Source organism: Triturus cristatus, chromosome 7 (assembly GCF_964204655.1).
Source record: "Triturus cristatus chromosome 7, aTriCri1.1, whole genome shotgun sequence".
In the NCBI taxonomy this organism is placed as follows: Eukaryota; Metazoa; Chordata; class Amphibia; order Caudata; family Salamandridae; genus Triturus; species Triturus cristatus.
In genome coordinates this window covers 141,814,046-141,830,338 of record NC_140590.1, presented here as the reverse complement: position 1 = coordinate 141,830,338, position 16,293 = coordinate 141,814,046, and the positions used below count along the sequence as shown (strand labels likewise).

Sequence of the window (16,293 nt, the reverse complement as noted above, 5' to 3'; positions counted from 1 at the left end):
GACACCAGCGCGATCAAACCCCGGGCCAGCAGCAGTGAACTTAATATATACTGCACATTCCTCTGGTCCCGGGCAGCGGCGGCGATATCAGGGGCACAGCGCTTTCCTTCCACAGCGTTTCACAGTGCCTCAGGGGCCCCAGGCGGCGGTGGAGATTTTCAGGATCCCAGCGCTTCAGTTCTTCCACAGCGCTATGTAGCACAGTTCGGTCCTGGGCAGCGGCGGTGGTTTAGGGGTGATAGAATTAACCTCACACACCCAGTGATGCAGAGCAGTTCAGGCAATGAAGAAAGCGTGGTGGTCCTTATGAATCCCCCACCAGGTAGGGGAGCACCCAGCAGTTTGTGGTGGAGACACTCTGGGGGTGTTACTTCCAGTTCTCCCTAGCAGGGCAGGATCAGCAGGCAGTAGGGCAGCTCAGCAAGTAGGGGCAGCAGTTCCTGGGAACAGTAAGCTTCCTCACAAGTGGCAATCCTCCTGGCGCAGCAGTCCTTACTCCAGCAGAGATTGTGAGGCCAGGACCCTCCTTTATATACCCTACAGTCTAGTTACTGGAAGGTGGTGGAAGTCTCTGGAAGGGTATGGGGCAGGTTTTTTTTGGAAGAGTCCAGGGAGTTCTGGGATGTTCCCTGCCTTCCCTGACCTGGCTGTCATAGTGACGAGAGACAGGGACGTTAAGGCTACAGTGGGCAGCTATTCACAGCCCCTTCAAGGGGAGAAGGTGCAAATCACCACTCCCACCTCCCAACCCAGGCAGCTATCAGTGTGTAGATGGGAGGGGGGAATCTGCAGTCCCCAGACTAAGTGTAGGCAGGAAAATATCTACTTTCTGAAAAGTGGGATTGCTAAAGGAGTAGTGCCCAAACGCCATATATCATTGGAAAGAGTTCCCCGCCCGAGATCAACAAGACCAAACATGACAGACTTATTAGGTCCCTGTCAGAAATTATCCCATATGGGTGGTTCCCAATGTTAGCCTATGGAGGGTTAAGCCTCACTGCAGTAGAAGGGGCTTGTGGCAGATATGCCAGCGTCGCAATGTTTAAGGGGAGAGCAACTGCACCTCAGCACTGTTTAGCAGTGGTGAGGCGCCCAGAGGCCTAAGTCCAACAAAAAGGTATGGTGAAGATGGGAGGCACAAGGGCAAAAAAGTAGGGGGAGACGACCCCAAGGCTGACTGGTCCAACAGTACCCATATCCCCTGGCTTGAGGACGGCAACGGCAATTGTGTTCGAGAGCCATTGATTAGGCACCCCCAACCCCGGCATCCTCTCCAGTGCAGTTAGCTTATCTTACACAATGGTCTGCGCACTGGTCCCTCCAACACTGTTGGTAGATCTTACGTCCTGAGACGCATGAGTACTCCTACTACTCTGCAGTACACAATCTGCACATTTAGAATGGAATTATTTGTTAGCAGCTCACACTACAGCCTGAGGAGCTAGAGGCAGAATAGCTGTGAATAACATTCTCAGAAGATTACCCAATGCACGTACACATTGGGTGTAGTGTGCAGCGCCCTCCAGTCCACACATGGTGACTGCATCCTACGTTGTTGTTTGGCAGTGCACTTTTCTCATTCCTGATACTGTCTCCAAAGATTTCACTGATGACTGAGACACAGCCACTTCTAGGTGGTTGGAGTGGGAAGCACTGAAAGCAGTATTGAGTGGCTGGGGGTTGGGGACTTTGGTGTTGTCTAGGGCCAATCTCCCCAGGTCTTTGCTGTATACAGAGGCATCACTAGGTCATCAATAGACTATGGTCCATTTGCAGGCTGTGATGTTAGCCATGATGTCAGATGCTCAATCACACCACACCCATCTGATTGAGCAACTGTGTTGCTTTTACTTTGCAACACGACAAGCTAGAATGCACACAGAGTGATATAAGTCAGGGCAACTCCTGCCCTGCCTCCTATGTTGCTAAGCAACAACCCAGCAGATGTTGATGATTATGGATCACCTGCCCCAGATGCACACTTGTCAGGAAACCATCCATGAATCCTTCACAGTGTATTGTTGTGTCCTATACATTCCCCCCTATTCTGAACGCAAGGTAGACATTTCCGGATTCCTGACTGGATTGAATCTACCTGTACTTGCTCTGGCAGAGCGTGCAGTGATCAACAGCCCGTTGGCTGGTACAAGAGATGCTCAGAGTGATTCTGCGCACTGCCACATTAACCAATCATGCGTTGAACATCCTCCTGCCCAGTCATGATAATGCCTATGAGCTTGTACTTGAACATAGGAGACTGTATCTCTCTTGGGCCACCTTGAGTGATTGGAGACACACACAATCCATGTGGCAATTTTTTCGGTGTACATTGTTTAAACCCAACAGTGACCTAGCTGAGCCTATGGCCACAAACTCCTCTGTCCCTGCTTGCAAAGAATTGTTAATCCTTAGTATAGTAGAGGTGCCTCTCCTGCTGGTACACCAGCAGCATCTAGTGCATGGTGTCCAAAAGGATTCTATCCCCGATAGATCTCTATGCTTAACATTCTTATGCAAAATAGTGTGCTGTAGCTGGTCCGTGGGAGGTGTGCCTACGTAGCCTGCTTGGTGCTAGAATTGGTAAAAGCATACACTACCATTGATTGTGTATACATGTTTGCCACTCTGTCACAACTGGATATAGCAAGGCAGCTGAAACAATACATATCTGTTTTCATGCCAAGCCAACTGCCCAAGTCAAGTGTCACCCTCTTTTAGATTGTACAGGGGCACTCATCGGGGCTGTCCCCTTTCCCAACTCCCCTTTGCCCTGACAATGTAGCCACTAGCCCACACATTTTTCAGGGGTGTTAACCATGGTGAGTTCTACTGGGCGATGAGGTACATGTAGTATCCATTGATGCAGATAACATGTTGCTCTATATTCAGTCTATCTGCAGGGTCATTCCAGATGTATGTGTGAGACAATCCAATTTGCAGGGTGTGTCAAGTTTGTGTGTTAACTGGGCCAAGTGTTGTGTTTTTGACCTCTGTGTGGATTATCCTCCACAAGAGGTGATAGCAGATGGGCAGAGTGTGATGCGTAACCTTCATTTTCTTTGGTACTGTGGATCTGTAACTGTGATGATGCAAATTCTCTCATTGTGTGAATCTTAGCAGGGTCATATCCACATTACATCCACAGACGGTTTTTATGATGACTCTTCCAATTACAGTGCAAGGCTGTATTTCATTCCTGAGGAGGTAACATTCCCCCGCACCTTGTGTTTTTGCCAGCACGTAGCGGTGGCTGTGCCTGGGGCCACCTCCTGGGAATTTGACACCATGCTGCGATGGTTGATCTGCAATAGTGGCATGACAAGTGTTGCTCTGTGTAGGCTGCATCTGTCAAAGCGAAGGCTGTCAAGGCTGTGCATTTTAAAAGGACGGATATGGCCAGTGTTAAGTTTGTTTGGTAGGCAGTTGTACAAAGTGGGCATGTTCTCAAAATGCAGGGCACATGAGATTGCTGGAACAATGTTGCTCCCAGAGGCACAGCTCCCTTGTGGAGCTGACAGCCTGGTGAAAGTGTGTTTTTTGGGTATTGGGCCCGTGGCTACTGAGGGACATGATCCAGTATTCTTTGTCTCTTATTTTGCACGTCCTGGCTCCTTTCCATTGAAGCATTGTTGAGAAGGACTGACAGCATGGAGAGACACAGGATTGAGCTTAGTGGGGGACCTAATCAGGGTCCGGGAGCACAATACTTTTGTCCAGTTGCTGGAAGATCATGACATTGTAGATGTCCATTTCTTTCCACATGGCACACTGATGGTTGAGATGGGACACATGTGGAGAGTGACAGACACTGGTTCGGCGCATCGGCCACTAACCCACACCCTGCATTTCATGGGTTGAGTTTGGAGACTGGTGGTGCACCTATTTTGTAATTGATATATATGTTCTGGACATGGCTGTATGCTCCAAACCTCCGTTGTGAGTTACAGATGTACTTGGCCCAGTGAGGGGTTGGTTCAACCTTCTTTCATTAGAGTGTATGCAGAGAGGGATATTCTTGCAGATGATGTTTTTGAAGTTATCCAGTGAAAGAATGAATTTGTAAATGCTCATCACACGCCAGTCCATTTGCAGGCATTGTTAGTTCACTGCAGTCCCAAGAATGCAACACTTGTGCGCGGCAACTCGCTAATGGTGTAGGGCTGAGGCTACTGCGCAGCACGGGAGTGAGTTGTATGCATCCAAAAGATTGCAATAGCTACGCTTTTGGACAATTTTTTACATGAAAAGCCACAGGATGGGTGTAGGCCTTTGTAGGGTGAGGGTCTCAGACACGTGGTCATGGACCTATCAGAAGTGTTCCAGACATGGATAAATGAGGCAGCTGCTCTGTCATGTGAGGCAGACTGTCTGCATGACATTTCCTCCTTTGTTCACGTGTAGGGGTGTCTTTTAGAGTTAAAATATGCTGCAACGTCAACTGTTGACAATGGCTATTGTACTAGAGGCCCCGGTCTCACCCCCCATGTGGGGCCTGTGAGGTATGTGGGTGGCTGACCAACTAAATGCACATGATCCCTCTGTGCTGTTCTAGCTTGTTATGTTTATCCTGTTGTTTGTACCATATGCTCCTGTTGTGGTATGCTTGACTCATTGATGTATGTTTGTTATGGCCCTCTGACCAAATCTGCATTGCCTGCTTAATGAAAGATGATTAAAATCTGTTGGACTTGGCCCTTCTGGCAGGTCCACCCCCAAAACGTTTTGCATTTGTCCTAGCCTTTCCCTATGTTGTGTAAGTGGTTTTAGACCTCTAGGCGCTTTTACACTGTGTCCCAGTGGAAAGTGCGTGCGCGCTGTGTATGTCCTTAGTGAGACTGACCTGCCCTCCCATAGGAATGCATAGGGAATGTGCTTGTCCATGGTAGTTCCTGATGCGTGGGGAGTGCAGGGTCGAGTTTGGTATGTGCGAACTCGTGAGATTGAATGCTGCGCGATGATGTGTGCGGCGTGACTGTGTCTAGTGTAGAAGTGACACTTCTAGAAGCTGGCATGTCTGTGTAATAAATGTGAAGTGACTGTCTGGCTTGTGATTGGCTGGTGGGCCTGGCTCCAGGAGTCAGGATGGGTCTGCCCCAGTGGTGAATAGGGAGATTTACATCCAGATGGGTGGGAGGAGTGCACCTGGGACCTGAATAGGGCAGGGCCTTCCCTACACAATGCTGGCTCCGCCCCCTGTGGTGCGACTGATGTCCCTAGCCTGTCCAGTGAATGGGGAGAGGGGCTGAGCACAACAAAGTGCTCCAAAAACAGTTGCATCTGGTTTTTCCTTAACCCTGCAGCCTGAGACAAAGGAAATGTGTATATAAGAAGGGGCTGTGACCCCATGAAAAGGTTCTCTCTCTGTGTTCCTAACTTGAGGGGGGCCTGCTGCTGTTGGGTGCAAGGAGAGACCGCCACTGGGGACTGCCTCCCTGCTGGAGGGCCCTGTGAGCTGGCCCCTGGGTCCAGCCTTTGCCCCCCTGCATTCTGAAGACTTTCCCTGGACTTTGCCTTTATTGGAAAGAGCGCTCGCTCTCTATTGCTGGGGAGAGCTTTTCATTTTTCCCTGGAACTGTGTACTGCAGCGCCTGGGGAGCGCTATATTTTTATTCCTTGAGAGCGCTTTTGCTCAGGGCGGCGGAGAAGGAGCGGGTGTGCTCTGCAGCGCGGACCTGCCCTTTGACACGAGGGAATCCCGGCGTGGGGATTCCCCCACAGGGCCGTGAAACCGAGCGGGTGCCCACCCCGCGTTATTTGCTGCCCATTTGTGTTTAAAACCAAACCGAGCTGGAGCCCACCCCGCATTGGTGCCTTCGCGGCGGGTGCCTACCCCGCTTTGTATGCTTAGAAGCCTACCCCTCAGGGTCTTCGCTTGAGACGGGAGCCCACCCCACAATTGCTGGCAGAGACGGAGGAAAGAAATCGCCGCCGGCACCACGAGCAGCAACCCAGGAGAAGAAGTCGGCGTTGCCTGCTTACGGGCGGAGCGTGAGCAGGAAGCGGACAGGAGTCTACCCTGCGCTCCTGTGGCAGGAAAAGAAGAGGAAGCCAGGAGTCCGGACGGAGGGCGGGAGCCTACCCCGCCTCCGTCGGTAAGGGAAGCCCCGCGCATCCCCGGTGGGTGGGGCATCGCGCCCCCAGCGGGCGGAAGTTGCAGCGGTGGACAGCGGGGCTCTCATGTGGAAAAGAGAGCCCCGTGCATGCTGCTGTTTTGCCGAGTGAGGAGCCCGGAGACCCGAAGAGCCGCCAGAGGGAGAGCCCCGTGGAAGGAGTCCCGGTGAGTGGGGCTGACCTGGGGAGCAAGAGCGAGGCACAGGACCGGTGCCTGCATAACCGAGCGGCCCCGCAGGAACAGTGGGCCGCTCCAACGAGGGGCAGAGTCTACTTCTCTTTGAGCCCCAGGTTTGGGGCTCACATAATTCTACAGCTGCCCCGCCTTGCAGTGGGCAGCTGCAACGTGGCCCATAATTGGTGTAAAAAAAAAACAGAGCGGGGCCCAGAGGCACTGTAGTGCCAGAGCTGGTTTATTGGCCTAATTTCCACAGCTGCTCTGCCAGAGCGCAGGCAGCTGCAACGTTTGGGGGCCCATTCATTTCTACTTAGAGTCCCAGAGAGGGGCTCAGGGGGCACGCTGGTGCCCAGACTCATTTTCCCAGCTGCCCAGCACTTAGTGGGCAGCTGCAGCGTTTAGGTTGTGCCCCTGCACGCTTTTTCTTTGCTGCATGAGCAGCCAGCCCAGAAATTCTGGACATTGGGCACTTCAGCCCCTGTGAGAGGCCCGTTGGCCTGAGGCCAGATTCAGTGCGTTGTGCCCCCGATTGGGGCACACTGTTTTTTATGTCCATTTACTTCCCAAGGGTTTTACACTTGTGATGCCTACTGTAATGCCTATTGCGTGATATGTGATGCTAGTGAGGTTTTGGGCATAATATAGTTTTATGCCTAAGGAGGTTTATGCGCAAAGTGATTTATGCCTCCACTGTTTTGCATTACAGGATCTCATGCTAAGTTCCTAACGTTACCATTAGTTACTGGTTGTGCGCTACATTTACTCTATGTTCTACATTTACAATTGGTGATTTGTGATGATTCTGACGGTGGTCCATTGGCCCTGTCTTGTGTAAATAGTCCCCTGTAAATTCTGCCTAGTGCCAGTTAGCACAGTGTACATTGTGTGATTATTATCTAATGTGCTTATTATAATACAAAGGCTATTTTTATATATAACCTTGTGTGGAGTTTCCTTTGTGGTGGGCCTAGGGTGTTGTTGCTGTGTGCGCGCGCAAACGCTTTACAAATTGCCTCCGGGATAAGCCTGACTGCTCGTGCCAAGCTACCAAGGGGGTGAGCAGGGGTTATCTTGGCGTGTAACTCCCCAACCCTGACTTAGAGTGGTGGTCTCTGCCTGGCTTTGGCGCAAGCCTTAGCCAACCAGAGATCCCATTTCTAACATAATCCATCCCAACTTGTGTCCAGGACATGATAATGAGCTTATAGTAAGGTTTTGTTTTTGATGTTGAAACGTCTTGTTACTTGTGTGCAGAGACATTCATTGTGCCAAACGCCAGAAAACACATTTCCCTGTCTCTGTCTTTTGTATGTGAGAAATTGTCTTAGTTTGGAAAGGTGTGTCTTCCTTCACCAAGGTTTTGGATGATGAACCATCCTTTGTGTACCTGCTGATTTGAGGCCTGCTCCGTGTGGACTGTTATCACTTTGTACCTTTTTGAGTGCTTTAACTCCAAGTGGGACATTTTGATACCATGTCCTGACTGTACAGGTAGGTATCCTATCCCATGCCCTGCTGGCTGGCCTGAGTGAACTGTGGTGGGTGAATGGCCCTGGTCCACCAGGGGTGTGTGAACCTGGCCTGGCTAGCATTTGGGGCCCCAAGATAGTTGTGTCATAATGCATTTGAGGGACGGTGTGTGTGCTAGCAGACCTGTGTGCATGGCAGGGATTGTATATAAGGGATTCATCAATCTGAGTCCTGCTCTGGATCTGTGCTGGATCCTTCCCAAGTTGCTATTCATGACACATCCACCATCCCATTGTGGTTGTGTCTCTCTTTTTTAAATTTTTTTTTTTTTAAATATTTTTTTTATTTTATCCCGTGATGGTGGTAAAGAGATTGGCACTGAGCAAAAATCATACAGACATAGATAAAAAATAAAAAATAAAAAATTACAGAACCAAGAAAAACATTATTAATTAAAAACTTAAACAATAAACAAATAGAAATATATGGATAAACAGCAATACATTAACAAAAATACATTATTAGTTAGTCAACCAGTCTTCAAAAGGCGCCCAATTCTTAGAGGCAATTAAACGTCGTCTCTTCCCTCTGAGCTTTTGTACAGAAGTCTCTAATTTGAACCATGCTAGCATCCTAGCTTGCCAGTGAGGAAAGGTAGGCGGTTCAGGATTTATCCAGAGGGATGTAATACAAAGTCTCAACATTGCCATTGCGATAAACAAAAAAGCCTGCATGTATCTTGATCTTTCAGGGGCCATAGAATATTGATAACCTGTAATTACCATTTCTGCAGAAATTTTAATTGGAGATTGGGTAATCTGCTTGAGAAAAATTTCAATTTGATTAATAAAGAGTGACAACTCAGGGCAATCATAAAACATATGAAGAGAATCTGCAGATGGAAATTTGCATCTTGCACACAATTAACTTTTACCCCCGCTGACCACTCCCCATCTAGCCAGTTTTGCAGGTGTATGATAGAGATTGAACATGGCCATATAACTTTGGGTACGAAGAGTACCAGATACCAGAACGGACCTAGCTATCTTCAATGGAAATTTTAAGTCAACACAGGGTACCCCGAATTTTATCGCCCATTTGACATTATGATCGGGCAGGTCATCGGGAAGTTTAGACAGAAAAGATTGATACAAAAACCCAATTTTTACCTTCCTTCTTACTAATTCCACAATTTCAATTTTATCAAACAAAGTTGGGTTCAGCAAAAGTTTTTTATCAAGAAAACTTCTGAATTGTAGATATTTAAAAAAATGATTAGATTCTAATCGAAACTTGTCCTTTAGAGACACAAAGGAAGACATCAGGCCAAAATCAGCAAGATCTCCAATATCCCGTGGACCTTGAGAAGCCCAAATAGAGGCTACCCCTTCTTGAAATATTACTGGGAGTAATCCGGAGGCGTTTAATGACGTGTAATAATTAAGTTTAGGAATGTGAAAATGACGCCGTATTTTTTGCCAGATCGCAAACAATGCCCACGCCACCTTAAATCTAGTTTTTTTAAAATAGCTTGGTTCAAGAATGCGTGTTAATATTCCTTTTGTGGCATCTCCTAATGCAATTGAATATATAGATGGTGCTAAATGCAGAGGAATCTCAGCAGTCTCTCCTAGTATCGGAAGAGCAAAATGTTGGATCATAGCTGCCCAATAGTAATATGTTAAATTCGGGACTGACCACCCCCCGCGATCCTGCGGGAGACAGGTCCATTTGGCGGCCCTTCTCGGCTTACGATACGCCCAAAGAAACCTTTGACATATCCTTTCAGCTCTTACTAGAGTGGAGTTAGAGATTAAAAGTGGAATAGATCTAAATAAATATAAAAATTTAGGAAGAACAAGCATTTTGAGGATATTACAGCGTCCGAATAATGAAAGATGGAGATGATCCAATCTTTCTAACCTGTTGTGGAGCAAATCAGTGACAGAGGAGTAATTTAAATCCGAAATCAGCTCAACATTGGCCGAAATCTGTATACCCAAATATGTTGCCTGTGTACAGATAGGAACTTGAGATATTGGCATAGCCGGTGTTTGTAAGATTTGCGTCTTTACAATATTTAGTTTATAGCCCGATATAGAGCAAAATTGAGCTGCCAGAGTCTCTAGTGCAGTGAAAGACCGAGCGACATCATCTGTTAGTACAACTATATCATCGGCATATGCCAATGCTTTATATTCAATTCCATGAACAGTAATTGGTGAAATATTTTGAGATTTTTCTATAAGGGACAGGAAAGGATCAATAAATAAAGCGAAGAGAAAAGGAGAGCAGGGGCATCCTTGTCTGGTGCCCCTAGTAATGGGAAAATAACACGAATCATTCCCTGAGATACGTATTTTGGCGGTTGGGGATATATACAAAGCTTGCAGAGCCTGAATAAATTCCGGCGCTAGACCCTTCCAACGGAGAGCAGCCCACAAATACCCCCAGGAGACCCTGTCAAATGCCTTCTCGGCGTCCAACAGGATGACCCCGAGGGAAGAGTTTGTCACCTTAGCCCAATCTAAAAGAGCTATAACCCGCCTAATATGGTCGGTCGTATCCCTGCCAGGGATAAACCCATGCTGACGAACAGAAACTAAGGGAAGAATTATTTGAGCTAACCGAAGAGCCAAGACCCTTGAATAGATTTTACTATCAGTATTTATTAGCGCTATAGGCCGGTATGATGCGGGGTTTAATTCATCCTTATCCTTCTTCTTAAACAAAACAATTATCGACTGCCGCCAGGAATCAGGGATGATTCCCGTCTGGGCAAGTTGAAAAACCTCTAATAACTGCCGCTTAAATAAATGTGAAAAGGACTTATAAAATTCGAGATGAATAAGATCTGGGCCCGCGGCTTTACCGTTGGATAGGGATTTTATAGCAGCCTTGAATTCTTCCCAACTAATAGGTTCTGCAAGAATTAGATTCTGTTCAGTAGTAACCTTTTCTGTATCAAGATGTTCAAAGAATTGTATCAACCGGTTTTGTTGCTGCTCGATTATACTTGGCTCCTCTGCATATAGAATCGAATAAAAATCAACAAAAGCATTTACAACACCCCTAGATGTATCCTGAATTATACCATACTGATCTTTAACCCTAAGAATTTGACTAGCGATTGCCTTTGCTGTAAACGTTTTGCTAGGACCTTTCCAGCCCTTTCCCCCATTTCGTACATTGAGGATCGAAACTGAAAATACTTGGCTGCTAAGTCCTCATAGAAAGGTTCCAACAGATTAGCTTTTGCTAGAGCGACCAATTTCTGACTTGTTATGACAACCTCCCCCCTCCGAATGTTGATACTTAAGTCTAACTCTGCTTGTTGAAGTGCTGCTGTTCTAATTTTAATAGACTGTTGTTCTATTTGCCATCGATAAGACGCAATTCACTTGGTTTCGCCGCGCAAGGCGGCTTTGAAAGTATCCCAGACAGTGACGACTGATGCTGTAAAGCTGTTAATTTAAAAAAACTCCGGGATCCAGACCAATAAACGTTCCTGATATAGTTTATCAAATAATAGTTTCCTGTCAAAAGTCCATGGTCTGATTTGATTAGCGGGACGGTCCCATGGAAAACTAAAAATGATAGGGTTATGATCAGATATAGTCCGGGGGTTGGTTTGGATCTTGATATGCTTTAGAACTTCAGTAGACATAAAAACAAAATCAATACGGACCATTTTGTTGTGTGGTATTGAATAAAAAGTAAACCCATCTTCTTTTGGATGATTACAATGCCACAGATCTACCAACCCATGTTCAAGCAAGAGCGTCTGGAGCACCTTATATACTTGGGGCTTCCGGCCGATATATGCGCTGTGCTTTAAGATGTCTTGCTGACTAGGGATATTAATATTGAAATCCCCACAAAATATCAATGGGCGTGGCCATGTAGCTAACTCTAAGTTTAAATCCTTCAGAGCCTGCGGGTCATCTAAATTGGATGCATATATTGAGCATACAGATAGCAAACAATTATTAACCAACAATTCTACAACTAACCATCTGCCTGAGTTATCTTGCTTTATCCTTTTAACCCGCCCAGCCCCAATCTTTAGAATGATAGCTACACCCCTGATAGTAGAAGTTTGTCGGGTAGAAGCCACTAGATCATAACCCGGAAATTTAAGATAGCCTCTGCTACCCCAGGGGATATGGGTTTCCTGCAGGCAGATTAGGTCTACCTGCATCATCTGTAGCATCTTATGAAAAATCCTGCGTTTCTTAGGGTCATTAAGCCCGCAGATATTCCAAGTTGCACACGTCAATCTAGAACCTCCCATTGATCATTATAAAAAACAAAGCATCTGACAAATAAATTAAACATTTTATGAGATGTATTGCTGTAATCCATTCTAAAAAATAAATGAGTTGACCACATCTTGGATGCAATAAAATACTCCTGATTTTAGAATCTGTATCAGTGAACCTAGCCATCTCTTCCTCCCACCACCACCACCCGATGAACCCACCCTGCCTCCCTCGCCTACCCTGCTGAACCCTCCCACCCACCCACTGCCCCCCCCATACCACTCTCCCTCCATTCGGAGCACAGGAGCGAAGTCCTTGTGATGGTTGAGTAAGCGTCACCCCACGCTCCGCTGAGCCTACAATTTTTCCCTTATGAATAACAAATGGGGAATGATCCTGAACATCATTGAGAAAAAGAAAAACATAAGACAATACAACTACAGCTACATTGAATCCAGGAATTCCTTGGCAGTTATTTCAGAGAAAAAGAGCTTCGTTTGGCCCTTGTAAATCACTTTTATCTTTGCCGGAAAGAGCAGGAATGCCTGAGCCCCCTTCGCCTGGAACAAAGAAATTTGCTGCCGCAGATGCCAACGACGATCGACTGTCTCTGCACAAAGATCTGGACGGACGAAAAATTGGCAGCCCTTGGCAGATCGCTTTTTATTAGGTCTGGCTAAGTCAAATATACGTTCACGAGCAAGGAAGTTATTAAAGCAGACCAAAATGGCACGAGGATAGGGATTATTAGCGCTGGCAGAAGGCTGTTTCTTCTTTGTAAATGGAAAACGATGTGCTCTCTGAATCTCTAAGTTCCAGTTCCATTGTGTGACCTCTGGAAAAGCATCAGTGAAGAGCTCCACTATGAACTTTCGGACATCATCACCCTCCATATTTTCCTCTATCCCCAGGACGCGAAAATGATTCCTTCTAGCCCGGTTCTCAAGGTCGGAGAGTTTGCATAAGATATCCTTACGCTGTTCTTTGACCTCAGTAACTAGGTCTTTCTGTGCTGCTACAGTATCTTCAAGAACTGAAATTCGCTCTTCAGCTTCCGCAACCCTTGCAGTAGTCTCAACAGAGGACTTAATAACACGACGGAGGGAATTTTGCAATTTGCGGCAAACACCTTGTGTTCGTACGTTTTCTTGCTTAGTTGCTTCTCTATGCGACATTATCATACGGTATATTCTCACCAAAGAGACCTCTTCCGGAGTCTCAAAAGAGTCCCCTCCACTGTTATTAAGGAGTTCCTGTGAGTTAAGCTGAGATTGATCCTCTCGAGGATTACCCTGTGATCTTTGCTTAGTATGCTGAAGAGAAACCTTAGAACCAGGGATCTTGCGCACTGTGCCAGCGACCATATCCTTTGAAGTCTCGCTGAGTCGCCAGTCGGCTGCCTCGCTAACATAGTCCGACCACTGAAGATCGGGGTCGTCCTCCTCCCCAGACAGTGAATGGTCGGATACTGAGTAGAACTTCTCTGTTGACTCACTAACTACGGACCCCCCAGCATTATGAAAGTGTTCTATAGGAAGCTCCAGAGTAGCAGATGGAGATGTATTGAAGGATTGGACTACATTACCCAGAATGCACTGGCCCAGAGCAGGTGCAGCACCAGGAGGACCTGGAGTCAGCGTTGCTTCCTTTTGGATATTATTTAGTTCTATAGGTCCGGATGAGTCCCCGGGAGCAGCTATATGAACTGCGCTTGTCACACCATGAGGGGACGAAACAGGAAAGTTCAAAGAAGAAGACCTTTGTGAGGTATCAGAACCAATAACAGCAGCAGCAGAATGGGAGAGCGTCGGAGCGTTAGATGTTTGTAGCTCTACCCCCTCCTTACCAGCCAAACCACTAAGATTCAGTACAGGAACAGTAGCAACGCCCGGGCTGGGGGGGACGGTTGACCTCGGAACCTTTTCTCTGGCTCCAAGCTTGACAAAAATGTGAGGTAGTGTCTGCCCCTTAGCGGATACCGAAGACATAGTAGTTAAAGTTACCTGATCAAGAGAGGAGGATTTGTCCACAGTCGGCACTCGACTTTTCCGGCAGGTCCCGGAACCTTTCATGTCTGCATCCAGCACGTTACGGGTAGAGCTGCGGGGTTTCGAAGCAATAGCCGCCGCTTTAGAGGCTGCCGCTTTAGAGGCTGCTTTCAGTGGCATCCCCAGAGTCAGAGAGTAAACTGAAGAGAACACGCAAGTCTTGGAAAAGGGAGGCTGGACCGGAGACGACGGGCAGGATACACAAGGGTCCAAACGCCGAGAATCCCGCCAAAACCACTGCAGTTTTGATGATAGAGCAAATCTAACAATGTCCAAGTGAGAGATAAAGGCCATGAGCACTTATCGTTTCTTTTTTCTGTTATCTTTCAATTTCTCAGCATGTTAGTTCTTCGGGGTAGTGCCGTTATTCAGGTGTCCGTTGTGGTCCAGCGGAGCGAAACGCTGCCTCACTCGGCCGAGGTCACGGCCGCCATCTTGCTCGACCGTGGTTGTGTCTCTCTATGATGCCCTGGCTACGTGCCCTGCAGTGAAGCTGATATGATGGTGGACGTAGGCTTTGGTGGATAATTCTACAGCTGCCCCGCCTTGCAGTGGGCAGCTGCAACGTGGCCCATAATTGGTGTAAAAAAAACCAGAGCGGGGCCCAGAGGCACTGTAGTGCCAGAGCTGGTTTATTGGCCTAATTTCCACAGCTGCTCTGCCAGAGCGCAGGCAGCTGCAACGTTTGGTGCCCAGACTCATTTTCCCAGCTGCCCAGCACTTAGTGGGCAGCTGCAGCGTATAGGTTGTGCCCCTGCACGCTTTTTCTTTGCTGCATGAGCAGCCAGCCCAGAAATTCTGGACATTGGGCACTTCAGCCCCTGTGAGAGGCCCGTTGGCCTGGGGCCAGATTCAGTGCGTTGTGCCCCCGATTGGGGCACACTGTTTTTTATGTCCATTTACTTCTCAAGGGTTTTACACTTGTGATGCCTACTGTAATGCCTATTGCGTGATATGTGATGCTAGTGAGGTTTTGGGCATAATATAGTTTTATGCCTAAGGAGGTTTATGCGCAAAGTGATTTATGCCTCCACTGTTTTGCATTACAGGATCTCATGCTAAGTTCCTAACGTTACCAGTAGTTACTGGTTGTGCGCTACATTTACTCTATGTTCTACATTTACAATTGGTGATTTGTGATGATTCTGACGGTGGTCCATTGGCCCTGTCTTGTGTAAATAGACCCCTGTAAATTCTGCCCAGTGCCAGTTAGCACAGTGTACATTGTGTGATTATTATCTAATGTGCTTATTATAATACAAAGGCTATTTTTATATATAACCTTGTGTGGAGTTTCCTTTGTGGTGGGCCTAGGGTGTTGTTGCTGTGTGCGCGAGCAAACTCTTTACACAATGCCTCCGGGATAAGCCTGACTGCTCGTGCCAAGCTACCAAGGGGGTGAGCAGGGGTTATCTTGGCGTGTAACTCCCCAACCCTGACTTAGAGTGGTGGTCTCTGCCTGGCATTGGCGCAAGCCTTAGCCAACCAGAGATCCCATTTCTAACATAATCCATCCCAACTTGTGTCCAGGACATGATAATGAGCTTATAGTAAGGTTTTGTTTTTGATGTTGAAAAATTCTTGTTACTTGTGTGCAGAGACATTCATTGTGCCAAACGCCAGAAAACACATTTCCCTGTCTCTGTCTTTTGTATGTGAGAAATTGTCTTAGTTTGGAAAGGTGTGTCTTCCTTCACCAAGATTTTGGATGATGAACCATCCTTTGTGTACCTGCTGATTTGAGGCCTGCTCCGTGTGGACTGTTATCACTTTGTACCTTTTTGAGTGCTGTAACTCCAAGTGGGACATTTTGATACCATGTCCTGACTGTACAGGTAGGTATCCTATCCCATGCCCTGCTGGCTGGCCTGAGTGAACTGTGGTGGGTGAATGGCTCGGGTCCACCAGGGGTGTGTGAACCTGGCCTGGCTAGCATTTGGGGCCCCAAGATAGTTGCGTCATAATGCATTTGAGGGACGGTGTGTGTGCTAGCAGACCTGTGTGCATGGCAGGGATTGTATGTAAGGGATTCATCAATCTGAGTCCTGCTCTGGATCTGTGCTGGATCCTTCCCAAGTTGTTATTCATGAGACATCCACCATCCCATTGTGGTTGTGTCTCTCTATGATGCCCTGGCTACGTGCCCTGCAGTGAAGCTGATATGATGGTGGACGTAGGCTTTGGTGGATACCTGCTCAAACACTGCTGTACTCATCAGGGCACA

General features: G+C 47.3%; 1 long non-coding RNA gene across 1 annotated transcript in view; it reads right to left on the bottom strand.

The window, feature by feature from the left end:
• The window catches only part of LOC146809054 (uncharacterized), a 58,698-nt gene extending 44,271 nt beyond the window's left edge, over positions 1 to 14,427 (bottom strand). The window contains exon 1 of the long non-coding RNA XR_014965520.1: positions 14,025 to 14,427. This is a non-coding gene — a long non-coding RNA (uncharacterized LOC146809054). The remainder of the gene's footprint in view (positions 1 to 14,024) is intronic.
• Positions 14,428 to 16,293: the final 1,866 nt, after the last annotated feature.